This window comes from Dermacentor silvarum, chromosome 11 (genome assembly GCF_013339745.2).
Source record: "Dermacentor silvarum isolate Dsil-2018 chromosome 11, BIME_Dsil_1.4, whole genome shotgun sequence".
In the NCBI taxonomy this organism is placed as follows: domain Eukaryota; kingdom Metazoa; phylum Arthropoda; class Arachnida; order Ixodida; family Ixodidae; genus Dermacentor; species Dermacentor silvarum.
In genome coordinates this window covers 88,666,268-88,693,852 of record NC_051164.1, presented here as the reverse complement: position 1 = coordinate 88,693,852, position 27,585 = coordinate 88,666,268, and the positions used below count along the sequence as shown (strand labels likewise).

At 50.8% G+C, this 27,585-nt stretch overlaps 1 protein-coding gene across 2 annotated transcripts in view; it reads left to right on the top strand.

Annotated features, from left to right (window-relative positions):
- The window catches only part of LOC119433457 (ephrin-B2a-like), a 713,964-nt gene that overhangs the window by 597,671 nt on the left and 88,708 nt on the right, over positions 1-27,585 (top strand). The window lies entirely within an intron of this gene.

Here is a 27,585-nt window from a genome sequence, read left to right as displayed (position 1 = left end):
CTGCCGACCGACCTTCGGTATGTCTGTCTCTGCCTGGCTGCGCTCGGTGTTCGCGCCGGCCTGCCGACCAGCCAAGCCGAGTCGATCGTTCTCGCCACAGGGCTAACGGAGCTTTTGTACGATACGGTCGACCTGCCTCGAACGCGGGCACTCACGCACAGACACACACCGGCAACCAACCCCTTGGGCGAGTCTGGCGCGCCGATAAGGTCCCGTGTCAATAAATCTCGCAGATGGTCCGAACGCAATGATTGTTTCTCCTCCTCGCCCGCTCTCTCCGCCATCTCTGCTCAGGCTTGGCCGAGCGCTCCTCCGAGCGGCTTGTTTTCCTTTTCGTTCGCCTGCGCCCCCTCGCGAGTGAGGTCCGCACTTTTGGTTATCCTTTCGTGTATCTTGTTCCCGTATTTTTTTTTTTTCCTTTCCGCTGCCTGGCTCCACTTTCTTTATTAATTTCTTCCTTTTGTTTGCTGTGCCGGTGGAGCCCTCTATCGCTCACTCGGCGAAGCTATCATTCCGTCCCTTCTCCGCCGTTTTCGCTCGTTTTTGTCTTTTCCTATTTCTTTGTGTGTTCTTCCCCTTGTTCGGTCATCACGTTCTCCCACGGTTTCTCGCGTCGGAATGCGTTATTTTTTTTCCCCCCTCTCTTGTCGCTTCCAGCATTCTGCCACCGGTCTTCGCTTTTCCTTCTGGCGTCTTTCTCTGCCTTCGGGTGGCCAAGCCAAGGCGAGCAGCCTTCAATTCTCTCCTTTTCCGTCTGTGTAATCGCGCCGACTTCCCGTGCCCGGCCCTCTCTACGAGCTTTCATCCCTCCATCCTTTCTGTGCGCGTTCGTTCATTTGTCCATCGGGTTCTGTCTGTGGCCGGGTGGGCGCCGCTGGGCGAACACACACACACGCGCGCTCAGCTGGCTGAGAGTGAGCGAGCGATTGGCGTACGCGATGGAGAGAAGCAATGCCCCAAGGGGGGTGGCGGACGAGAGATATAAGCGATTGCGCGATCACCCAGTTCGTGCGTCTCTCTCTGTGTGAGTGTGTGAGTGTACGTAAACGTTCGTGTGCGGTGTGGTGATGGTTTCCAGTTGGCTGGCTAATGCCACTCCCGCCACCGCCGCCCCCGAGTTCATCGTCTTTAGCGCTCTATATATAGGACGTTTATACGATACACACACGTAGTAGCGACCGCCTCCGCAGCGACGTGCGGAATGAAGGAGCGATGGTCGGTATCGTATTCATCTCTCTAGCTGTCACTTTTTCTCCGCGATTCGCTCGCTAATGTCTCTGTTTCCCATCCGTGTGGGAGAAGGGTGCGTGTGAGCTTCGTCGGGCTCCCTTTCGGGTACGTTGCTCTTGCGTTAGCTGACGATCGTTTCCATGTGGCGGGAGAGATGGTCTGCTCGCGCCGCTGGTGATTGGCCCGGAGGCGAACAGCTAGATGGGGGTACGAGTTGAGGCGGGGGTGGGGAGGGGTAAGGAGTTATAAACAAGCTATACAGGGTTGATAACCGCCAAATGCGGTCGCACGTTTCCGGTTTTGTAAGCACCCGCTGTGAACAATGATCCCCCTGAGCTGATCGTATTTCGCGGATGGCTTTTGTCAGTGAACGGATCGTCGATATACGATGTTCGGCATCTTCGGCACGGCGCGCCGTTGAGCTATTGTTAGTCGTCGTGAGGCTTGTCTGTGGCGCTGGAGCGTCTGGGGCTGCTTTTTTCTTTTTGTCCTCGACGCTACAACTCCTGTTAAAGTCCAACCGTGGATAACGAAATTTCACTTTGGCTAAATTGGCGATTAGGGAGTAGTGTATACAGTCGAACCCGGACATACAGAATCTGAAGGGGATCACAAAAAAGTTGGATATATAGGTAATTCGATGTATAAAATAAAACTTTTACAAAAAATTTCAAGTTTTTACTGCTGTTTGTTATACACAATAATTCGTTATATGTGGGTTCGTTATATCCGGGTACGACTGTAGTACTTAAGCAACATTGGGAAAGCTCTGTCGCACGAGTCGTGGCACATCCTTCTTCGATTCAAGTTTTCAGCCACTATTGCTCGGAATATATGCTAGACTGTCCGCTAAAAGGACTTCATATTGCAGGTTCAGACCACCCGATTCCCTCAGCATCTGAGATTGTGCCTAACTAAACGCGTTCGCACGTGTTTTAGTATATACTATTATCGTCGTCATTACTGTTATACAGATTAACCGACGGCGTAATAGTTTTCGCGGACGTCGCTATATCCTCGAGCTCCCGACGCCGCGGAAAGGTTCAAGTCCAGCGGCGCCCCATTGTCCAGCAGGCTCGCAGATCCCAGCAGGCCGCAGAGCGCGGCGGCGGTCTCCGCGAAGAAGCTGGCACCGCGTGAACTCAGGCCGCCGCTAATCTAAGTGCGCTAAGATTACCCTCGTTCCTTAAAGAGAGTCGTTTTTCTTCGGCGACCTACCCTCTCTCTGTCTCTCTCACCCTCGCCCCCCTTCCCCGTCGGTGGCTCTCTCTGAAACCTTTGCTGCCCGTCTCGCCTCTTAAGCATCATCCCCTCACCCCTCCCTCCCCCTAAAGCCTCCTTCCTCTCGTCCACTTCATTCCAGCTCTCTGGAGGTGCATTAACCCTCGTTAATTAATGAACAAACCTAAGTGGCCCCGTGGTGCCTACGGTTTTTCTGGAGCCAGGCGACGATTTAATGACTTTCCAAGCGTCGTTTTGGTTCTCCCGTTTTATTCCTTTTCTTGGGTTTTTCCCTCCCTCTTTTTAACGCCGTTCAGTTCCGGAGAAGGTTTTGGTGGCGGCGGTGTTGTTGCTGCTTTCGGGGCGACTGACGGCGCCCCGAGAGGTTGTTATTAATCCGAAAGACTAGCGCCGGGCCGTGGAAGCGCGCTTTGAGACGCGCCGCGTTCGGAAGTGTCGGCGGTCTCCGGCACAGGGCTCGGCCCACCTACTTCGCTGTTCGTCGCGAGGTGCTAAGAATGCCTTTTACCCTTTCGGGCAGCTGCGCTGGCATTAAGCATGCGAGCGTACCCATTACATCGAGCGCGATCGTTGTTTTACAAGGCCCGATAAGCGCGTGATGAAGCAACGGGTTTTGTGTTTATACCCGCGGGCCTTTAGCGGCCGGTCCATCATGGATGGTGCGGTTCTCGAGTTTGCCCGCAACTTGCCCTAAGCGTTCATTTTTGATCATCATTAAATACAGTTTATGATAAGAACCTGTAGGAGATAGCGGCCCTTCTAGGTGGGTGTCGACTTCTCCTCATCGTCGAGAGAGATACTGAGAGAGAGAGAGAGAGAGAGAAAACGAGAAGAAAACGCTCACGTTAACGGCACTGTCGCGCTTGTCTGAAAGTTGTCAAACAGTGCCCGCAAGAACAGCCTTGTTGACGGTGGCCCTATTAAATCAATGAAATTAAATTCTGGAGTTTTACGTGCCAATACCACGAATCTCATTACGAGGTATGCCGTAGTGAGGGGCGCCGGATTAAATTCGGCCATCCGGGGTTCTTTAACGTGCAACCAATGAATGGTATAACGGCGCTTTTTGCATTTCGCTCTCATCGAAATGCGCCCGCCGCGGCCGGGATTTGATCCCACGACCTCGTGTTTAGCAGCGCGATGCCTAAGCCACTAAGCAACCACGGCTGCTCACGGCTGCCCTGTGCCAGCTGAGTTATTAGGTTAAACGTTAACGCCCTAAAGAGAGTCCGAGAATGCGCTCACACGTTACGTGTTCAACTGACGTGTGTCACAATAGCGGGGACAATCTTGAAGTTCACAGACGCACCGTTACAGACGCACTTGACACGAACACTGCAATGTTTTAACCATGACCTGCTGTATCGGGCGGCGGGCGCGTAGCTTCGTCTCGCAGGCTATGGTTGAAGACAAGGTCGCACAGTATATTCGTGCTTGCATTCTTTTAAATCTTTAGTTTCTGCTTCTTCCAGCCACAGTGAACAGTGCAAAATGGGAGAACAGGGACGGAGACGAGTGCGGACTTTGAAGCGTGGTGTTGCTATTTGACGCGCAGGTTGTGTACATTAGTGAGCACACCGTGATCACTGTGATCGATCACCAACTGCCCCAATCACAGCTACCTTGATGTGCCCGAACCTGTAAAAAAAAATACCTCTCCCCCCAATCTGCTACTGAACAAATAAGTTAATAAAAATAAAGAAGACCGCGAAGAAGGAAATGGGCTGTGCACGCTATCTTCTCACCAACCCGTTTCCACTTGATACGGAGCGAGAAACGAGGGTGCAACCGGCGGGTGAATATTTCTTGTCCTGCCGCAGGTACTATAAATCTGACGTATCGACTGCAACTAGCGACGACGATTGCGGTCGAATCGAACAACGATTACTCGTGTCGGAAACGAAAGTTGTCGGCTGTCGTCTTGCGCCTTGTTTGTTTTATTTTTCTTTAATCTTCGAAGCTCAGATAAGAGCGATCAAGAAGCTGCATTTCGGGAAGCAGCTCGGTGCGTCTATACGGGGCCGCACGTTTGGAAAAGCTTCAGTTCGCAAAAGTAATCACGAACCGGCTCCAGACATGCGATTCATGGATGCCTGCGAGCTATAGCTTCTACTGTCTATCTCTCTCTCTCTCGCTATCTCTCTCTTCCTAACCTGGCCTGTCTTGAGACGAGACGAGTCGAGACGAAACAAACTACTATAACCACGGGTCTGTCGCTCGTAACGAAACGCTACCTAACTGGCAGGATACTCCCCCCCCCCCCTCCTCCTCCTCCTCCCCTTAGTTGGAGGTTGCGCCAGAGACCGTCCGACCAGTTGTTAATCTCCCCGACGTAAGCTCCAGCCAACTTCGCGGAGCCAACCAGCTTACAGCGAGCTGCGCTTGGTTGGAAAGGAGGCAGTTGAAGAATACGCGGCTCGGCTTCTGTAGCGTAACAGCGCTTAAAACACAGCGGGAAGACAGAGTGGAGGAGGGGAGGGTGGGACAGCGAGCTTCCGTAATTGAAAAGACATGTTTGGCTGACCATGTGTTGTTGTTGCAGCAGCAGCTATGTGACGGTGCTTCTAGAACGAACGCAAGAAAGAACAAGAACAAACAGACAAAAACGAAGGTTGGAAAAGGAACTGAATGAACCGGTTTCGGTCTTCTTCTTTTTCATCATCTGGCTTTAGAAAAACGCTTTTGTCGCGGGCGTCACCGCGCAAAACAGAAGAGAGAGAGAGAGAGAGGGTGAGAGAGAAGGCCTCTTGTGAAACAGTCCCGCTGTACGCCTGCTGTGCTTCCCTTCTTGTTTTGCTGTAGCGGCGCCTCGCGCGTGCATCTTCATGGCTGCTAGCGCTTTTCTATATACCGCCGCCGCTCTCTTTCAAATTAATCTTGAGAGTCGTCCTCGCATATTCCCAGCTCTCCAACTCCCCTTTCCTTCTCGTGCATGCTTATTTATTACCTTTTTTTTTTTCTCGTTCTTCTAAACTCATACTCTCGTCGTTCGAAACACGCGTTCGCGGTCCCCTGTTTCGCAGTCCCCTCCCTTTTTTTCTCTTTTATAATCTCTCGGCCAGATGTAAGTTAATTCCTCTCCCCTGTTTTACGCTCGTCGCTCGCCGTCTCTCCTCTGGATGGTTTGCGAGTTCGTCGCGTTTTCCGTGTCTCGTAAGGCCATTATTCTCTCCTTTTTGCCATTACGCCATCTGCCTCGTTTTAATCCCCGTCCTTCTCTTCTTGCCTCTTTTCTGTTCGTTTACCTTTTCAGCGATTGTGCGGCTGTTTCACGGTCCGAGTTTGTGTTTGTGCGAGCGTTTCTCTCGCGTTCCTCATCACTGCGAAAACCTTTCTTTTACGACTCGCTTTTGTTTTGCATAAAAAGAAAATCTTAAGACTGTTAGCCATGCCTCCCCTAACTTTTCTCTGTTCCCACACTCCGCGCGCAGCTCGCGCTGTAATTTCATTAGGCGCGCGCTCCGCGAGGCTGCAAACCGATTTGTCACGAATCTCGCGCAGCCCCCGTTATATTTCGTTCGCGAACCGACTCGCTGCGGGACTCACCTCACTTAATCAGACGTCCGCGCTTGTTCACTTCGCCTCGTCTTCTTCGTTTTGCTCGTGCAGAGATTCGGCATCGGGTCTTACTTTTTCTTTATTTTATTTTTTTAAATTTTGTTTTGGTTATACGGCTTCAGTGGAGCGGACACGTTCTCTTGGTCGCTGGTTTAGAAACAATCGGAAACACTGCGAGACGGGCCTGAATTGTGTGCGCGAGAACACAAAAGGGAAAGAACATTTTGAAGCATGGATGTTTTGGTTTAGTTGATGTGTTCACGTGGGCCGACGAGCTTTTAAGTATGTACGAGGGAGGTTCCGTGAAGAGCGTTCGCGTTATGTCCGCCCTGCTGCACTTGTTGTTTTCATCGCTTTTATTTGATTGATTAACTGATTGATTGTTGGCGTTCTGCTGCTGAGAACGAGGTCGTGGGTTCGAGTTCCGATGGGGGAAGGGGGGGGGGGGGTTGATTTCAAGAATGCTCATGCACCGTACATTGGGTGTGGCTTTAAACAACCCGAGGTGGTCAATATTAGCTCGGAGACCTCCACCACGGCGTCTTTCATAGCTGCAGTGTTGCCGTTGGGTGGCAAATTCTGGCAACCACCAACTGAGGAGCTGGGAGGGATTTCCTTATAAGCGAAGAGAGCACCACATTTGATTCTCCAACGCTTTCGGGAATCAAATCCATCCTGCTTTCCCGAACGACAACAGTTTCGGCGGTAAACGTTTTCGCGAGTTACATGCCAACGGCTTGAGTGCATTTTAAAGTTTACGTAATAATTTGCTAAATGTGTGCGTGTAACCTTTTTACGCAGTCTTGGCTGTCACGAGATGTCGCCGCAAGCGCTATGTTACTGAACGCGTGGCGCTGTTTGGGTAATGCGGTAGCGGTAATACGCATGCACGTTCATGCTTGAACCCTCGAATAACTTTTTAAACGAAATATTTAAAGAGTACTCGACTGGGCTTTTATAGCGTTCCATGCAGCGTTTTATATAACTGCATCAATCTCGGACGTTATCAGCTGCTCACAAGAGAAGAAGAACGGCTACCTGCCCCCATATTATTTCGATTATTGATTTTTTTTTCTGATTAGTGTGAGCCATAGCGTAGTGCCCATTTGTCACACTTCGCTTGGCTGCGCATCAACGAGGGATAAGAAAAAAAATAACACCGGAGTTTGTGTAAGTTGCGACCTTGACCTCTTCACCTTCAGTGTATACAGCGCTTGAAAGTGCCGTCATTGTTTAAAACACACACACACACACACACAAACGGTACAACTAACGTCAAGAAGCACTGCGCTGAAAGTTCCCCTTTCAGCTGCAGGCATTTGCAATGCAAGGCGTGGTGGCACTGCGCATATAGCCTGCTGTCCCTGTTTGCCTCCCGCTTTTCCCCACGACCTTCCCGACTCTTCCCTCGCGCATCCCTTATCTCGGAGAGTGCCGGTGTCGCCCCTGTTTTAGCGTGTTTGTCCAAGCGTGGAACTGCCTTTTTTTATTCTTCTTCTTAGGAAAGAATGCAAAAAGAAAGGGAAACAAGAAATGGGGAAACTATACACCCTAAAGGGCGCTCGCTGGGCGCAGCTTGTCCCTTTTGTCGGCGGCCCCGCCCCCCCTCTTTTGTCTTTCATCCCAACAAGATAGCTAGGGAACAAATATCGAAGACGAGCCACGAACAAATCAGAGAGCAGCTAAGGTTTCCCCAGCGCTGACCGTCACCGGAGAGCGTTTTGAAATTGCGCTTTCTTTGGGGGAAGAAAAGGGGCGGAGGGGAGGTGGTGCACAATGTGAGGATGGGCGCAGAAGAGAAATAAGAGGGTGAATCTCGGTAATCGCTTGTAAATGAGCCGCGCACTTCGATCAGTTTCTTTTTTCCGTGGGATTCGAAAGCCTGTTTACGAGCAAGGAGGGGCCGGACATTGCTGCTCAAGCCCCGAGCTTTGTCGTGTGTGTTCGCCTTTTTTTGCGGAGTTTGTTCGACAGGTTTTGTTGTTGTTGTTTCCCCGTTCCTAATTATTCTAACAGCGCAGCAGTGTTCTCTTTCTTTCTTATATGAGGCGGGGGGTGGAGGGGAGTGGGTTTCTCTGTTCGCAGTATATTGTCCTTCGCACTGCACTTTGCGTCAGCGCCCGGTTCTCTGCCAGTGTTTGTTCAAGTCAAACTGAGTTTCATGAATGCAACACGCTGATGCGACCCCGCCTTCTTGCGCGCTCAGATAAGAGTCGTAAAAAAAGGTACTTTTAGCTGTGTTGAGTTTTGGTTCGGAAACTCAACACAGCTAAACCTATCTGCCTTTACTCTCTCTCTCTCTCTCTCTTTTCCTAATTTGGTTCGGGGTGAACAACTAGGCGCTGTATATTTGACAGGAGAGTAAAGTGTATTGCTTCAGGGCGTTGTTCATTATTATGGAGCGATAATAATTTCGCCCGGGATTTTCGTCTCTTTATTCATGTTTCCATAAAATTTAATGTCGTTAACCGCTTTCCGTTATACGCAATGGCGACTTTCGCGCTTCTGTTGCGCTGATTCAGATTCACCAGCGTATCAGCAATGCTCATAGTGCAGATCAGCTAGATTGTTTGGCTTCAGTCTGATCATTACCGAATTGTTTGCGAACTCTGTACACTTGTTTGGCGACAGACGCTCTAATAATGAACACACTATAATGACCCATTCACAAATAAGGTTGAAGCCGAGTTTGACGTTTGTCCGGCATTGTTTTATAGATACCACTTTGCCTCTCCCTGACGTTAACTTTTCATGTTTATATTGAACTTTTGAAAAACGGATGTTTACAGGCAAAGCCCTCACGGTGGTGCATATTAGTGCAGACATACGGCGCCATACTCTAGTTATATTCTTCAGTGCAGTGTGTTCCCGTCAAGCCCTAACCGCTTGTTTCTTTCTGTTTCTTTTTCTCTTCTAGGTAAGTCCTACCTGCCTGGTCTTTTCCTGGCGTATCACGTGATGTGGGCAGGTGACGTGAGTCAAGCAGTCCGCAGCTCGGGCTATGCAGCCCGCGATTTCGAGGAAGCGTTCGTGTGCCGCGATGCGACGGGCTGCAGACACTGAAGATCTTTAACTATAACGGGCAGTGTATAAGACATCGTGGTTCTCAAGCGTCACACTTGCGCGTGCACATGCGTTCGACATTTCGTTAGCACTTGACGTAGCCGCGAGCAGATGTGAGCAGGTGCTCCTTTTGCAGTCCAAGATGGCGGCGTCCATTAGTCCTAGCAACAGCCGTAAGATGGCAGCACAGTATACCGCCGGGTGTGGTGCGTTAAGTGCGTGGCGAACGCATTTCTACGCTTGACAGTGTGTTACGTTGACTCGTTTTATACTTGTCAGGATGCCAGTCTCGCGCACTTATTTCTCCTGCGCGGGAGCGATCTTTCGATTAACACACGTAATCAGTAGGAAGTACGCACAGGTCCAGTTGGAGCACAAAATCGCAATAAAGAAGAACGGAAGACAACAGGACAGCGCAACATATTTTATTCAGCCATAAGGCTTCTGCATTGTGCCTTTAACTATCGTGTCAGGGTCCTCTGGTCGAAATTTTCGATGTCATTGTGCAAGTGACACATGATATCCGTTACCGGGTCCTGTCGCAAGGCCTCTGCAGCACAACACTGTGAATCTCGAGTGAGGGATGCGGCGCTGCATTTTTCTAATCCCTGAGGCTGTTAAGCGGCGAAAAGCCGACGGAGGACACTTGAGTAACGCTACCCTGCGGAGCAGTCGGTCACTAGCTGTTATGGCTTAAAAAACTTTACACAGAAATCGTACGTGTAAGAACCCCTCTATAGAGTCGTGCAACTGCGTCCACTCCTTGCGTGTTCTTGTGTGTGCGAACGTGTGGAGTATGTGGCGAACATAGCAGACGACGGGACAAAAGGGACAGACGGATGACACAGAGCGTGTGTGTACCGTCTGCTTCTTCGGTTCCGTCGTCTGCTTGCTTCGTCGTGCAGTTGGGCTTGCATCCGGCTTTTTCTTTTCCTTTATTATTTTACTTCCCCACACCCCACCGCCCCGACCATCTCGCTGGACTGCCACACACGGCGCCTGGCACGCAACGACAAGAACACGCGAGCAGTGCGGCACAGCCTCGGCTCAGCCTACACAAGGGCAAACGCAGTCGACTTACGCAGCCGATAAAGCAGAGAAAAGACAGTGCCGTAAAGTGCGTCTACTCTTATATAGCTTGCTCTCGCCCTTTCGACCGTAAAGACAAGACGCAAGAAAAAGGAAACGAGAGAGGACCGGCCGCCCGAAGAGTGTTCGTGCGTGCGCCCCGGCTCTGGCTCGGCTCGGCTTGGCCCGGCTCGGCCACGTTAGCTCTCCGCTTGGATGGCCTCGGCGTCCGGGACCTCTGCCACCGCCTTTGGTTGTTTCCTCTGTTGTGGCCCTATACTCCGCAGTACTCGCCTGCTTCCGCCCGCTTGGCTTCCGCTTGTCTTTCTCACTGTCCGTTCCTGCGCTGTGCAAGATGTGACGGTTGTTCTCACTCGCAGACGAACTGCGATTGTTAATGTTGATCGACACTTTTTTTTTTTTATGCTCAGTATCTATAGGCCACTCTTCCGATGTGTTTGAAAAGAAGACGTCCGTTGTCTGTAAGGATTCGTTGTCAGACTCTTTGTTGGCGTCTGCTGAGGCGGGGTGTACAGATGAGAATAAGGAAACGAAGAAAGATAGGACAGTTAGGAAAGTTAACCGTGTCGAAACCGGAGTAAGCCGCACTGAGTAATGGAACGAGCATGATTAAAATAAGAGGTGAGTGTACATTTGATTGGTGTGTATGACGTCTCGATTCTCTGTTCTAGTACTAGTAGTAATAGTCATGGTAGCCGAAGCTGGCGCCTTGACGAGTCGTCGTGACATGGAAGCTTTCCGAGCGCCGCGTTAAGATCATCCGCACGTTGCTGATGCGGGACGATCGTATTGGCCCAATTCGCCTTACGTTCAGCTATGCGATTGCCGCAAACTTTCCTCGTGTCCTTTCATGATACGCGCTCTTAGTGGTCCTTTGGTATACGTCTTTGTCTTCTTCATTCGTTATGTACAGAAGCGACGAGATTCCTCAACGTCCTGGGATATAGGGCAATTCTCACGAAGCGCTCTGGACAATGAGATTCGCCATCGATTTTCGAATGCAAAGAGGCAATACCGGGTCGGACGATTCTTCGCACAGCTAGAACTATACCGAGTGCCATCATTTTCGATCTGCGGACCGTCCTATTTCACCTCGCATTAACTTCTCTCTTTTTTTTTATCGTCTATACTTACACATTTGCTTTCGCTAACGGGAGACCTCGCCGAAGGCACTATAGAGAGTCAAAAGCCGAAAAAAAAAAATTAAAGGCATGGAGCTCGCAGATTACGTCTGTAGCGAAGCATCGTTCGCTGGCGCTGCGTCGGCGAACCCAGCGAGAATCGTCCCGCCATCCCTTTGGTCCCCTACGTCCCGTTTATCGTATCTTTATCGCTGTAGGTTATACGCGGGGCTATATATAAGGACCGCCGCACCGTTTCTGCACCGATACCGCTATACGTGTGTACGAGCGGAGCGGTTCCCTAATGGTTCCCACGCGGATATCGCCTCCCGGGCTTGAAAACGAAAAGAAGGAAACCGATATCCACCTTCCGTCGTCTGACGCGATTTCTTGGCCATCTTCGGGGGTGTTTTTCTGAGAGTCCAGCGTATAGAGGGGCAAGACTGCGTCATTGAGGCGCGAGATGTGTGTGTGCTCGCGTGGTATTATGGCCGCGTTCGCGTTGGCGATATATATGCCACCTGTTCGTGCTCCGACGAATCTTTGTTATTCGGCATCCGATTTACTCTTGCGAGATCGTAAGTGGCGCCGTTAGCTTCCTGGATTGGGCACCCCCCTGCTTTTTCTCGCCGACTTTGTTGTTGTCGTCCTTGCGGCGTCTGCTGACCCACGTCCACCGGTTAATGAGAGCGTTGCCGGTAGGGTGCGCGTGTGCGCTTGCGCGTGGGCTTGACTATAGCACAGCAATATAGCGTCATTGCACGCTCGCGTGAAATGATGGCGCGGCGGTCCCCTATACCCCCCCCCCCCCCCTCCTCCCTTCCTTACAACCACTACATTCGGTAATCTCGGTCTCTCATCGTGACCCGATTCCTTGGCGCGTTCGTTGCGGCCGGCGTTTGTTCCGGCGCGTGCGCCGAGTGTAACGTTCTCTGTTGCGCTCTGCTACGCGGTGTCCGCCGCTGCGTGGGCGTTTTGCGTGGCTGTTTTCGCGTCTGCCGATAAGGCGTCGAAGATTGGTTGCGGTCTGTAGCTGAGGGCTTGTTGGAATTCCGTTCGGCAACTGTAACGACGATTACGTTCGGTCGCGCCGCAGGTTTGCTGGCGTGTGTTATATCGAGAGGATGATTACTTCGTGTGAGCCTGAGTAGAGCTTTCTCTCTCTCTCTCTCTCTCTAATAATACTTGAAAATGGGGTTAGGCCGCAGCCATATTTTCACAAATTAAATTGCCGCGTACATTAATTGAATGCGCGGCACGTTCAGCGGCGCGCATTTCTAGAAATAGAAGCGTGTATTTCTTTTCCCCACCAACAACCTCTTCCCGCCCAAATGAAAGAAAATATTGTTTCGAAATAATACTTTATCATGGAAAAGTATCATTTCAAAACTCTCAACTGTTCCTGTGAGTGGTCTTTGAACGATGTTTGACTAGCTTGCGCGACGAGGATTCCAGCAAGCTACGGGTATAGACGGGTCGATTTGCTTTCATAACAGCCCCGACGAACACACGTGTATACGCGGTCTGTGGTAACCACGCCTGTGTTTCGATCTCGCGTGTCCGTGCTCGGCCTGCGTGCGCTGGTACACTCGCGTCTAGAATCTTGCTCTCGTTGTATTATAGACGGCGGTGAAGAAATATGGGAGCGACATTTGCGGGCGAAGTCCCGCGGTTACGTTGCCTGCCTATTCTTGTTTTATCACTCCGCTGTCCAGGGCTCTCGGCGCGGTGCGACGCGGAAACGATAACTCCGAACAACGCCCCGCGAGGCGGCAGGGAGCGTGCACACATATAAACCCATTTGTAGGCGCGTTACACACGCCTAATATATTCGTACGAAATTGAAGAAACAGCAAAAGCGATAAGAATCCGCGTATGTAAGCCTGGCAGCTTCAGCGGGAAAGAAATTGACGGAAATAGAGACGTTGTTCGTGGGGGAGGCTACGCGGTTCAGGGGTATAGGGAAAGGGGAGAGACAGACTTGAGGAAGCAGCAGCAGCAACAGCAGGAAGCGGGGACGTTTTTCATAAACGGCATCGTGGCGCCGTTCGAGGCGCCGTATTCGTATGTACTACGGTTGCGTAGGAATGGGGCCTTCGCCGAATTGCACTCTGCGGAACGAGTTTTAGAGAGGAAGAATGGCTAGAAATGTGAAAGAAACAGCGCGCGTGCCCATATCCGTATAGAAAGCGGATCTGATTTCCGTTTTTTTTTTTTTTTTTTCAATCGCCCCCGTGTAACCCTGTATAGAACGACCAGCCGCGTGATTTCCCTTTCCTCGACGCTCCTTTCAAATTTGTTTATTATTTTATTTCTCCTCCTCTTTCGTCCTGTGCATGGAAGGCTCGCGCCCTATGCTTTCTTCACCACCCACACATAAACAGAAACTATAGCAACGAAACAGACAAACAATAACAGAAACATCCAGCCGCGTATATTCCGTACCAAGGACCTGGAGTTTTCGAGCCGCAAACCGCAAGGAAGTGGCGTTCGTGGTTTTTGTACAGTATGGAGCGCGCACTAGCAGGGGGAGACGTTCAGGAAGAAAGTTAGGACGTAGAGAGAAAGAGAAAAAATAAAAAAAGGGGGGGGGGGGGGAGGTGAGTTGATGTTGCGAGTGGAGAACATAGGGACGTGGAAGCAGCGGCCAAGGGAGGGGGGATGAGGGTTATGAAAATGAATTGAGGTTGGAAAATAAGAGGGATGAAATAGAAACACGGTGTCGGGCAATTGCTGCCGCTATACCGCTTGCTGCTGCTGCTGCTGCGTCTGTTGGTGCGACGCATAGCGGCCATAAATTACGCTCCGCGCAGCAGGGGGGTGCCCACGACGGAGCCGGCGTGGTCTGCGTTTTTACATACGCGTTATTAGAATGGAACGGCTGGCTGAGAGAACGCGGCCGCGTGCGATGTGCATGAATTCATTCTATCTCGAGCGAGAGAGTGGTGAGAAAGAAAGAGAGAGAGTGCGGCGCGTACGCGTCTTCTGCGTGCGATGGTCTTGAGAGATTTCGTCGCTGCATAAGAGGTGGGAAGGTGCGGCCACGGAAAGAAATAACGAAGTACACGTGTGTGTGCGTGTGTGTATGACTATCCGGTCTCACTCATATAATACAGGGTGTCCCGTGCTACACGCGGTCTTGTTCCGCGTACGCGTTTTCTCAAGACGGTCTTTCTTTCTTTCTTTTTTTTTTTTTTTCGTGCAGCGGTTCTTGAGGGTTCTATGGACTGGAGTCCTCGGCCTCCCCACTCCACCCGTTCGCAGCTGTTGTTCACTGCTACCGGCGAAGCGCAATTTCATTTCGCGTCGCTGGGTGTTTCTTGCGCAGCGAGATAACGCCGTATTCGTCGCCGTCGCTCCTCGCACGCCGAAAGATTGCTCTTTGTGGTGTTCCCCTGTCTGTTTTTGAGATCTCGCGCGTGCTGTGGTCTCTGCACATTACTTATACTTGCGTTCTCTACTTTACGCTTGCCGTTATATATATATATATATATATATATATATATATATATATATATATATATGCGTGCTTATCTGTTCTATTTGCTTGAAAACGAAACTAAAAGGCGAGGTTCTCGTTCGGCACTCGGTCCTCCATCCTCCATCAGCTAACGCTTTGGTTGTTCAACTCGTTCTGCACGCTATTGCCTTCCATTTATAGCACCCACTTTCGTTTGAAACATTTCGTGTGTAGACATGTTGCAACCGGTGATGTTTTCTTGATTTCTGTTGCGGCAAGGCTAGTGCGCACGAGCTTCGCGTAGTCTTATTTTAAACACGGGATTTTACTGGGTTAGTTGGTACACATATCGACGAGTTCCGCCGGCATATAACGACGCAAGGGATGAAGCCGCGCTGTTCTCGTTACCTTTTAGTCGTCCGTTTTCTTACATCATGCCGGCCGTACCATTTGCGCATCCATTTGTGTTGAAACGTGCTTGGGCGTACCACTTTGTATCCTTCCTGCGTCATTTCATACGTCATCCCTCGTCATCTCATAGTAGCACGCTAACCGCACGGCCAGGCAAACATCTCCGGCACCCACTAAAGGAGGCATCTCTCTTCCTCCCTCTTTTCCTTGCACTGTTCTCTTTAGCTGGTTCGAGGGAAACGCAAGAGGGATATTGCAAAACCTCAGCGGTTGATGCCGGACTAAGCGAAGTGTATAGACACCGAAGCTGGTGACTGCCAGAAGAAATTTTCAGAGAAAGAATGGGCGGAGTGGGAGGGGATTCGCTGGAGACGTCACGAAAAGTTGCGGGACTCTCATCCATTACCGCAGCTCCCGCGCACTCGTACAAGCCTTTCGTTCCTCACGCGAAAACACTGGCATCAGAAAACGAAAAAAGAAAAAAAAAAAGAAGCCCCGCAAGTTTACAAGATACACAAGCAGACGTACGAAAAATAGCGACGGTAAAACACTCCATAGCGGCGTCGCGTATGCGGTCGTTATAGTTTATGGCTCCCGTGCCGGCGCGGCAGAAAGCCCGGCGTTTTCGCCCGCCGCCGCGTGGCGCTGCGTCGCCGAGCGTAGGCGGCGCGCGCGGCTATTTCAAGGTTCGTTAGCGACACCTGCCGTCCGAAGCCGGAGGCCTATGCAGATGCGTTCGCGTCGCGGAGTTCCCCGGTCCTGACTTGGGCGGTGTGTATGTGTATGTTTGAGGCTGAAGGTGGCCGTGGCTGGAAGTTGGCGCGGGTGTTTGGAGTGTCGGGGCAAATGCAGATAAAGCAGCTGGGACGATGTGTAGTGGGGAGGTGGCGGGGCGCGGCAGTAGGGAACGCGACGCTGCTGCGTTTTGGCCCCCCCTGCTTGACGAATATGGAAAGCCTGGCGGGCGACATGCGCGATGACTTTGCGGAAGGTCTATCTGTATGCGCGCTCGCGACTTCGCTGTAAGCGAAACCCGCGGCTTCCCCCCTTTACCACTTGTGCCTTCGCTTTTTTGTGTGGAGATGTTGTTTTGTGTTTGGTCTTCCCTTCGGCCGAGGTCGTCGGTGCGTTTTCTGATTATTGTTACTTTACTTTTTATTTGTTTTTGCGCTCCTTGCCCAGGTCGTTCGTCGTTTAGGAGGCGGCCCCGTTCAGACATGCCTATCGCTTACGCTTTGGAGTCGCAATTCTTGCTTTTAAACTATGAGAATAGCAAAAAAAAAAAAAAAAAAAGATGCGTAATGGAACTTTGCATTCAAATGCAGCAACATAGTTGAACATCTTCAAATGTCATGACTCATGACATATTTATCCCTTGTTCGTAAATTATACCTGCTGTAAGGAATGCTCTTCCCGCGCGTACATCTAGTGTCATCTGCATACGTAGAACCGGTGGACATTAATATATATAACAATTGTCAGGCTGGTGCATCCATGCGGATATAGTAAAACCAGGCAACAGGAACAGGGTTTCAGAATAGGAACCAAGTTTATCGACGTTAATTTGTACTGCGATTTCGTCAAGTAGAGAAGAAAGACAGTGACGGGGCATCCTGGGTACAAAATATATGTAAGAGTGTAAAGTGCAGTTCCAATGAGTAATACCAGAAAAGTAGGCAAGCATAAGTAAAAGAACTGTTAGTTGAGGACTGTAGTGGTGTAAACAATTTGAACTTAAACGCAAATACAACGTAAAAGGCATCACGCTGCTACTAATACGTGCAAGACAAGGTGGAAAATGGGATTGCGACATTTTGTACCATTATTTGCTTTAAATATAACAATTTACGGACAGACCTGCAACTGCTCGCGGAAGGGGCACAACAGTCTGCTTGCCTAAATCAAGAAGGAACAGAATAGACGCAGGAAGAGAAAACAAAGACGAGAGGAGGGAAAACGCATTACAAACTAAACGTTCCAGTCGTGTGCTCTAAATACAGCTAATAATCCCGTATGATGTCACGGAATCATATTGTCTTCAGTTTTAACGTTGTATCACGGCTAAAGACAGGGTACGCAACGTATTACTTTATTTAGCCGGGTGCTTTGTTTCCCTTAGTTATCTCTCGCTGTCAGGCCCGAAACAAAGTTTCGCATCAGCGTCCTGCCGCATTTATTATTGCCGGACCACGCGCATAGTCTTTTTGCTTAACGCAGCCGCTATCGCAAGCAGCCTCCAAGCAACGAACCTGCTCCGAGAAACGTGATGGGCTTTCTTTGGCTCGGACCAGAAGCAATGAGGACTGTCTCCCTCCGTTCGGCCAGAACTTGTTTCTGTTTTTGAGTGAGGCCGCATAGGCCTTCTTTCTCTATATTCTCGAAACTAAAGTAAACTGCAAAACGAGTGCGCAGATATAATGTTGCTTGGTGGGGCTGACAGATTGCGACCGGGTTGTGTGGTCCTGCGAAAATGGCCGTCCGAGCCGGCCGCGAGAGAAGGAACTTCAGAATATGAGGCTCGCATTGGAAACGTATTTGGCTCGTACGTGACTTTCGAGGTCGCCGCGCATTCCTCCGCTGGCTCTCGGTATATATAAGCTCGAGGAGATGGTTCCTTTTGGGAAGGGAAAAAAGAAATAGGGATAAGAGCAGAGCGACGGAAGACGCATCTTCCCGTTTCGGGAAGACGCGCGTGGGGGCCCGCAGTATAGGAAATTGGTTCGTGGATGGGGCGAAAATCTTTATAGATGGCAGCCGGGACTGTGAGCGTGGCTCTTGCTGCGCTGCCTATATAGCCGTGTCGAGAAGAGCGAAAAAAAAAAACCGTCTTCCGTGACTTCTGCGACCTCGTCGACCTTTTATTTCCCCCTTTTTCCCCCCAGATCTAGTGGGCCGTGGGTCGCGAATAGTTTCGAGGCAGTATTCGAAGACCGCGTCGTGCGTTCGATAGCTTGTTCTGTTCTTGTTTTTTTTTTTCTTACCCACTCCTTGGGCTTAGCCGGTGTCATTAATATGAAAAAAAAATGCCACATAGAGATCAACAGGAGAAGAGAGGCCTGAGTTAAAGTATGCTGAAAATAAAGATATATAGGAGGAGACAGCCACCGAGAGTTTCAGTCACTACGGAGACGCAGGCGCGCTGGAACGTTCGCCTCAGACGGCGTCTCGTTCGTTCGTAAAACTTCATTGGCAACAAGAATCAAAAGGTCACTAAGCGGCCAGAATGTTGGTTGTGCTGGCGGTGATCAGACTGCGCATTTCACTAGTTGTTGCAGTCCAGTCACGTGTCGCTACACACGTAATCATGCCGTGGTGCAGAAGCGCGAGGCGCATAGGCAACCATCTGTTGCGAAAGTATCTCGGGCAGAAAGACGGGCAGAGACCTTTACCTCCAAAGGGTTAAGGTGCACGCTAGAGGCCTATTTGCCGTTGATTAATTACGTGCGCGGAAAGTTTCGAAGTTCGTGGTAACTAGCTCGTAATCAACGGTAGGGGAGAGAAATAAGAAAGGCAAGTACAGGGAGGTTATACAAAATATCCCTGATTGTCTACCCTGTACTTCGAAAAGGGCCAGTCGAGTGAAACAAACAAAAAGCTCTGGGACACTGATCTCGACGGACGTTAGCTTGGGATGCGTTAAAAGCGCGGCTAGCTACGTTGACTCTGTGGGAAACTATCATACTTATTTTCTGTTACTTTTAACCCTCTTTTGGGGGTCGATCATTACAGGGAGGGACAACGTTTCCACTACATAAAAACACGCTAGACTGCATTACAGCACTTCGCGTTTTCTATCGATAGGGATTGCAATACACGTCACGGAATTTTGCGTGAGCCGGGTGCCTGATTGCTTCGCGAACTATCGCGATAGATCATCATTTACGTTAGGCTCTCTGCAGAGCTTTTATGAAACTTGCAGCTAACAATCCTTTCATCTTCTTTCCGCGGCTCTCTCTCTCTTGAAGCTGCGGCGTAGAACCAGGCCGCGCCATTTTGCTTCCTCTTTCCGTTAGCTTCGTGCCCTCGGCTCCCGGTCTGCTGAACCCCGAGCCACCACAGACGCACGCCATCGGTTTTCCAGTCCACTTCCATTCGTCCCCGCAGATGAGTCACGCCAGTCGGGCGGCTGCAACCGCAGGATTCCAAGATGAGACTCGCTAGGGATTCGTACCGCGCGAGGAGGGGATATAAGGATGGGCGGCGATCCTCGCACGAAGCGAACGAAAGACGAGAGGCGTTCTTGCCCGGCGCAGTCTGGTCAGTGGCAGTTCCGGCGTGATCGGTTTTCCCGAAAAGGGGGAGACCGATCCCTGCCCCGCAGGTTTAGGGAAGGGAAGAGGGAGCAAACGGGGAAAGGATGACGATTCGGATCTTCACTTCCCCCCCCTCTCTCTCTCACCATACCGCCGCCGGTGCTGTATAAACAGTCCAGCCCTATCCCGTCGTACCGCGACGCGGCGTTTACATAACGTATCGATTACCGTTTTGGCATGGCTGCTGATTTTTATTACAGCCCTCGAGGGCGATCGTGCACGGGCGGCTCTCGCTGTAAGAATCCCGGGTCCTGCGGTGGGTGGTTGCTGCACGTTATATAGGTACTGAACAGGAAAAAGGGGGGGGGGGGGGGGGTAGATCGCGGGTGGTTGTGGCAGCGTCCTTTCACTCGAATTATTGGCTGCGCCTGGCATAAGGCCTATATAGGGAGGCTCGGTAGACAGAACGAAAAGCGGTACGCAATTGCTCTTCTGTTGAGACGGAACGAGGTGATCGTAGCCCGTTGCTCGGGAACGAGCGGTGGTCCGTCTTTCGGTGTGTACTTAGGCCGCGATCGAGCGGGACGTTCGTGATTGAGTTGGTCTGATTTCATTTTTTTTTTCATTGCGTGCTAGCTGAGCCATGACTCGCCATACCTTTGAGTCATTGCTGCGTTTCTGTAGAGAAATAAGCGGCCTTCTTTGTTTTGTATGCTAAAGGAGGGATTTAAAAGCATCGCATTTTGATTGCGCGTATGCAACGCCGCGAATAGAGAAGGGGAAACTGCCACGTAAGTGCACATTTGGGATGACCGTTCTTTCGGGATTGGATGGAGTATTTGATATAACGAAATCGTAATAGCACCCGTATAGCTATCGAAAGCCACTAGCAGTGCTATGCAGGAGAGCCTTGATAGACGGGAGCACGACACTGTTTCGAGGGACTTGCGAGGTCTCGTGGCGAGGTTGGATGAGTTCGGTAGAAAAAGGAAGTGGAAGTTCACTGCGCGTTGGCATGAGACCTTAAAAAGAAAGGAAGCGACCCCTTTAAGGCGCATTGCGAAGTTAAAGGTTGTAGTATGATTGAAGTTCCTGGGAAGTACTCGAAAGAAATAAGGAGTGCGAGGAGAAGGAAATGGGTAGCCGAGAAGGCCTCTCGGACGGGTGGCGTGACGGGGCAAGGGCATCAAACGCAGAACTTGCCACGCGCAAGAAAGAAAGAAGAAACTTCGCAGAGCATAACGTCGAAGACTTCAGGGCAGGCCGAAGAAAATGAGAAAGGGGGCGGGAGTGAATAAGGGAGAGGAGGGAACGTCGTTGTGGGTGGATGGTGTGGGGAGAAGGGGCTGTCTCAAAACGATTGCCTGAAGCGGGTCTTGAAATATAAATTCGGTCCGTGGGGAGGTTGGGACGAGCATAGTGGTATAGTAATATGGCGCGGGAGCGTGATTCAGGCCCGCAGGAGAGGGCGTGTGTTGGGGAACTAGGGAGTCCTGTTGCGTGGCGTGACGGCCGCGGTTTTGGTCCTGAGGGGAAGAAAAGGAGAGTAGAGAAAGAAACGTGGTGAGGGATCAGCTCTTCTTCATTTCTTTCCTTTCATCTTTTATAGTGCTTGCTCCAAGAGAGCGCCTAATGGCCATAGCAGCGAAGTAAAAAAAAAAAAAAAGAAAAATGGAAAAGTAGGTGGTTCATCGCTTCCTTAAGGTGGGTGGTGTCGGGTAAAATAGGGAAGCGCGCTGCGCTGAAGCGAAGTGTGGAAAGGGGTGAAAGGGGAGTGATATGCCCCTCGCACGAAGTTATGGCCTGCTAGCTTCCCCGCCTCGCCTTCAGACGCTTTCTGGCGCCGACCGACGACGCCTTCGTGATGCCCGACCGCTGGGAGAGGCGCCACCTGATCCCTGGCTTTGGATTATTAAACGTGTTCCGCAGAGCTCCGTGTTTAAACCCCTCCCCTGCTTTTTTTTTTATTTTTCTCATCACTATCGCTACCGCTTCTCTGTTTGTTTGCTTTCAATTATCGCCTTCCCTTTCTCGCCCCCCTCCCCCCCTCTTAAATTAAGCCGAGGGAGTGCATTAAGTTTAGGGAGAGCTGTGCAGTTTTTCTCGTTTTTCTGCGCGGCAGCGACGTGATGACAGCGGATGAGTGAAAGAAACGCTTACGCCAGTGTGCAGCTTCAGCTAGCAACAGCTGGGCTCGCGGGCTTGATTCTCCTCGCTAGCGCGACTAGGGGTGCAAACATTAGACTGTCGTTTCCTCAAAATTTCACCGAGGCCGATATTTTATACAAGCACTTCCTAGTCCACGCCCTTTTCACACTCCGGTGAACGTGGCAGTGACTATCCGTTGCAGAGGTTAGTCTACACCCCAAACTGCATTTCGTGCTGAGCACCGGCGTTGCCTTAATTTACTTCGTTTAATCAGCGACCGTGCAAATTACTTCTGGCAAATGTGTAGTACATGACGCGTCGCTCAATCGCTGTGTTCACCTGCGGTACTGGCTTCACAGTGAAGCTGCTCTCTCGTGTCCAACGCTCTGTCGAGAATGGCCGGCGTATCTGTGCTCTCTTACCTGCTAGCTCACCGAATATTACCCGAAGTGACCACCTTAGCCGGAAGCAGGCTGCCACCTGATGTAACAGACAACGCAGCGAATTTTTTTTCTTTTACGTTTGCAAAATTTCTCTTGCAAAGAAAGATAAAGAAAGATTTAAAAAGCACGGTGCAAGGGGATACGATTTTAAGACGGCCGGTGTCACACCCCAGGTCTTGTAATCGTATTTCGCACCGCGTATTTAATTTTTTTTTTTTTTTTTTTGAACAGCTTGCCTAACGTTAACTGGGACACACGGTACACGTATTGTCGACGGTGTACCTCTGGATGGTGTACCTCTCATCGTTGGCAAAAGTTGCGAAGCGACTCAGGGAGTTTGCAACTGCGGTCACCGGAGCCCTGTCGCAGGACTTACGCGCTATACGATGCTCGGGAGGGTGATGAACCTCGTTTATTTACGTCTGTTAGGATTATAGAACACCTGGCTCGAGTTCAACAGGGACACATGTATACGCTGCCCGACCGCAGGTTCACTCAAGTGACGAGCAGCGGCTTCGAAAAGTTTTGTCAAATTCTGTGCAAGTTAAAACCACGGTTATGGCAGAAAAGCGTGCAGAATGCTGGCGCCAATGAAAATCGCTACAATAAGAAGCGAGCTTATAGCGTATAGTCGAGAAGCGACTTCTGAAAATCATTAATTTCGCCGTATATAGTCTCCCATACCGTCCCTAATTTACTGCTGGGGGCTCTGTGATGTATTGCTCACTTTATTGTAGCTCAGAAAAATCAAAAGAAAAAAAAAAGAAGATAAAGAAAGCAACATCTTTTGGTGCCTAAACTCGGAACCGCAGCTTTCGTTGCACGCTATTCGGGCCTAACATGTCCTAACTCCTTCCTGACTTCAAAGAAGACGAGATTGAAGTGGCAATTCATTTTCGCCTCTCCTCCCCCACCGCCTCCCTCACCTTTCTCCCTTATTTTCTACAGTCTGCATGTATCTTTTTGTTTGAATGGTTTGCTACATCCCGATTTTAATCCTCTCGGCGCAGTTCGCTAACTCCGAGCGTGGCCGATCTCTTTCTCCCCCTCTCTCTCAATCTCTGTGCCGTGGCTACAGCTATAGCGCTCTCGTCGTCGCATTATAAGTTGGCGCGCGCGCGCTCTGGCGCAAAAACGCCGGATCTAACCTCCCCCATCCTCCCTTTCGTGAGGCGAGCAGAGGCGTTCCGGTCTACACCGTAGGCTTGCGCGGCGCCAAAGTTGGGACGCGGCGGGGATTTACGGCCCCGCTGCCGCCGAGTGCGACGAAAACGTTCCTCGTTATACGGCTGCCTTGCTCGCGACACTTTTTTTTTTTTAATGTTACACCTTTGGATCCGTAGTTTTATTTTTTTAAATTTCCCGCGCATATATAAGCCGAGCGCACCGCACACGACGAAGCGAGGTCGTCAAACGGCGAAGTGGTATGGCTCTCATTTCTGTATTCTACGGTTTCGGTATATCTCTCTCTCTCTTCTTCCTCGTCGTACCGGTTGTTAAAACAGGGCTGCGTAAGTTCGGCCGAGCTTCAGTTATTTCTTTGCTTCGCTCGAACTGTAGCCAAATCGCGGCGTTGCCTTCCAAATTGTTTTTTTTTTTTTTCGTCCGTCGGCGATGAACAGGGCTGAGCGCATACGGAGGCAGTGCGTTTTAAAAAAAGTTCTTTCGTCTACGCGCGTTGATCGCGTCTCTGCCTGTACGCAGGTGCGCGTTCCGCTTCGTTTACTGTAAAAGCAAAGCGAATGCAGCGTTCCATATACGCGACCCGACCGTCGGTTCAGTCACGTGACCATTAGTTTTGATGGTACAGAGTTTTGACAAAAACTGCGCCATGTAATAAATGCACACCTATCGGTTACCGTAAAAACAAAGCGAGCGCCGCCCCCTATATATATATATATATATATATATATATATATATATATATATATATATATATATATTGTCACCTTTCGTATCGGCGCCGCAGTTCGTTTTTGCGGTTTCGAAGCGCTTGACTATGCTTCATTTTGTTTACTATAACCACAGAGGAAATGCAGAATAACCTATAAATAAGAAAAAGGTTAGAGGGGGGGGGGGGGGGGGTAGTAGGCGAGGTGTTGAGCGGGAAAAGGGTCCTGACGCGCTCTCACGTTACCCCTGTTATGATACGTTATGACTGAGAATGATCGCGCCGCTCGTTTTGCAGTCGCTGTAGAATTTGGAAAGAAGAAGAAGAAAAAAAGACAGCTAAACAAAAACGCGCAAACTGGCGGAGCCGGGGAATGCTGGATGAGGCTTCAACGCAGCGTGTTTTACAGTTGCCGCGGGAAAGTGGCGATGGATATGGTTGGGTGGATGAGTGCTTAGAGGGAAGGGGAAGGGGGGGGGGGGGTTGCTTGGCGAGAAAACATCGCTTAACTGCTCCTCGGGACCGGGATGCGTTGGAGGTTATGCGCGGATGTGTGGCTGTTGCATACGCGCTCACGTCGTCGTGTGGCGTGGCAGGCAGGGCTGGTTCGCCCGGCGTCCTCGCTCACCCCGGCACCGTGATGGCCGGACGTGCAAATGGTTTTGTTAATCGAGACGAATTGCGGAACCCGAGCAGGCAGGCAGGCAGGCAGGCATAGGGGCCGGCCCTCGCTCGAGGGTTATCAAAATTTTAAAGCCGTCACGGCGCTGCTGCCTACTATATCGTGCGCCGTGTCGTCGACGTGTCGTTTCTGCGCTTTGGAATAGAGGACGAGGTTGCGAAACAAACCAGAACATAGGAGTGATGCTTTTGAGTTCGCTGAAAGTGGTTTCCTGTTTGTATTTGGCGTGCGCGATATGGCGTTAGACGACGCGTTGTGTAAGTTGTCGCTAGAAAAGCAAGAATGGATGAAAGCCTTGCTTGTCGCTCTTCTATACTTCTCGCTTTACGCGTAGTTTCCCCGAGTTGTTTCCCTAATGTTTTGAGGATCACCGTTCTGATTGTGGGTAGGGTTCTACTGAGGGATCAGAAAGCCTGCAATTTTGATTGCTCGTATTTTTTTCTTTCCATGCCATTAACTCTGTGATAGAAGGCAATATTCGCCGCATGCCTTGTAGCCGTGGCTTCAACTAGCGTTCCTTGCTTCATTCACCTGAATGTTCGCGATAATGGATACAGCATGCGTGCCTAGGAATGAAATAATGAACTCTAGCACTGACCGTTGTTTCTGTGTGGATGGCGGCCTTGGAAAGCAAACCTGTCTCACTTCTCGTCTTACGATCCTAACCGATGCTATAGCCTACCGAACGCAGTGCCTGATTTCCTTCTAGTTAATTTTTTGTAGGAAGCTCCACGCTGTGCCGTCGTATATTCTGATAATTCATTCTGTCTCACGAAACTCGCCATCTTTCGTGGCAACTGGATGCCACCTTGCATTCCAGCTTTGTTTCTCGAGAAGTTTCTCCTCTTCTCGCTTCCTTTATTAACTTTATTTCGCTTCGCCTATCGCGCTGTTTACACGGCCTCTGTCTCTCGAACCTTTGTTTTAGCTTTCTCTCCCTCAGTCGGCCCTCTCGCTCGCTTTAAATCGCAGCGTGGCTGGGCTCCCAGGTAAACACGCTCCTTCGAAACACTCAAAGCGTCGTTCTGCGCACACACTGCGAGCGAGCGGCAGCCGATGGCTGGCAAGCCAAACGAATGGCGGATGCCTGCCCGCCGCCATCGCTCTCCGGGATCGTTGCCTGCCTCGCCGCACGAGAAGGATTTGCGCTGGGCAAACACGGAATGCACGAAGGGAGGCGAACGGAGCGTGGAGGCTAGGCTAGTGGAGGCAAGCTGGCGGAGTGTGTGCGCTGTGTGGGAAGGACAACACGAAGCGATCCTTTCGGCCATCGCAAACTTTGTGCGCGGGGTTCTTCCTTCTCGGACCTGTCGGGAGGATGGAGCCCTCGTTGGGGCCGTTTGTCCCGTAAAGCTTTCACGCCGCGGTTCGCATACCGGCCGCCGACACGAAAGTGCGTGGTCGACGTTGTCTGGAGTTTTCGAACGTCGCGCATGCGCTGTTTGCGGGCCGTCTCTGCAATGACCTCCGCGCGAGCAGGTTGCGGAAGCAGAAGTTGCCGCGTCCACTTTTGAACGCGACGCGTCTGTTGTTTAGTTTCTGTTTGTTCGCTGACGAACATGAAGTTTTACAGACGGTGTGTGTTCAGGCTCACTTCGGAGAGGAGGCGCAATTCAAGCGAAACTAAAACATACTTGGGCGAATATAACTCGTGGTAGTACATGTAGCTGAAAAACGGCTGCTCTAGTGGAATGGCTGCTGTGTAATGGGTTACAGAGCCTTTGTCGCATGAAGGACATCAAAGGCTGAGCTAACTTTCTACACTTGGTCGTGTTTCGGCGTGAAGGAAGTAAAATTGATGGTTTTACGAAGCCGTGGACGTTTGCCTTGCCTTGTATAGCAGACCTGACTTCTTGAACGTATGACGGGGAATGAGAGAACGAACGCTGCACCGAGAGAGGTTGTCCTGCTCTTTTGTTTGTACAAAAGCTAACGACGCTTGCTACAAGTCTCTCAGTTCGGCGAGCACCGATTAATTACGTCTTGCGAAAAACGTCATGAAGCCACATGATTCCGTTCTACAACTATAGAACGTGCTCAAAGCGCACCCGACTGACAAACCTTGGAATAGTATACGGATTCGTAGCCTTTTCTCCACGTTCTAGGCGTGGAAGTGACTGAGGATGCAGCGCATCTTTTTCAATGTGCCCTCTGATTCCGGAACCCCGGCTTAGTGCACGAGTTCTGATTCGATAAATGTGGTTTAAATGAATTCGCCGAAGCGTCGGGTGTGCCACTGGCAATAATATCTAGCCGTCGCTTAAGGTCCGAGAAGATGCGCTCCTGAGCATTGATGGTTATCGTTGTCTGCTCTTGGCTCGGTAGCAAACGACAAGGCTATTCGCCGCGGCCGAGGCCGGCGATTAGGTCGTTTTCTCTCTCCCTCATTTTCTTTTTCTCTTCCTGGTGTTTTTTTTCACTGCCGCGATGTGAGACGCGTGATGCTAGCAGTTGCACTTCTTTGCCTTCTTCATTTCCCTACGTCAAGCTGCGTGGCCCGTCACGTACTGCCATTCCTGCGCATGCGTAGCATTCACCTCCCCTCTCCCGACCCTGTCTACTTCCCTCCCCCCCTTCATCCGCCGTGTTTTGCATTCATGCTTCTCGCGCTTCTTGTCTCTCTTCTTGCTTCTTTCGCGGCCGCTTCTTCCTCGCGTAATGGCCGCCCGCCAGCGGCCTGCAGAGGTGCGAAAAGGGTCGTGAACTCCTCTCTCGCGAACAACCCGCGCCGCGCGGCTCAGAGGCTCCCGAAGGAAGAAGCACAAATTATCCGCGCAATGCGCCCGTCTCTTGACGCCGGTGCCGACGCCGCCGCCGCCGAACCGGTTCCGTGGCATCTCGCTTTTAATTCGCTTCTCTTCTTCATGCGGCCTCCTCCTTCATCGTTTCCTTTATTTTTAACCGCCTTCTTTATTTTCCTCCTCCTCTCACACTGCGCTTCTTGCCTCTTGTTCAACTCGCTCCTCATCCCTTGCCCGGTGCGCCTCTGCTATT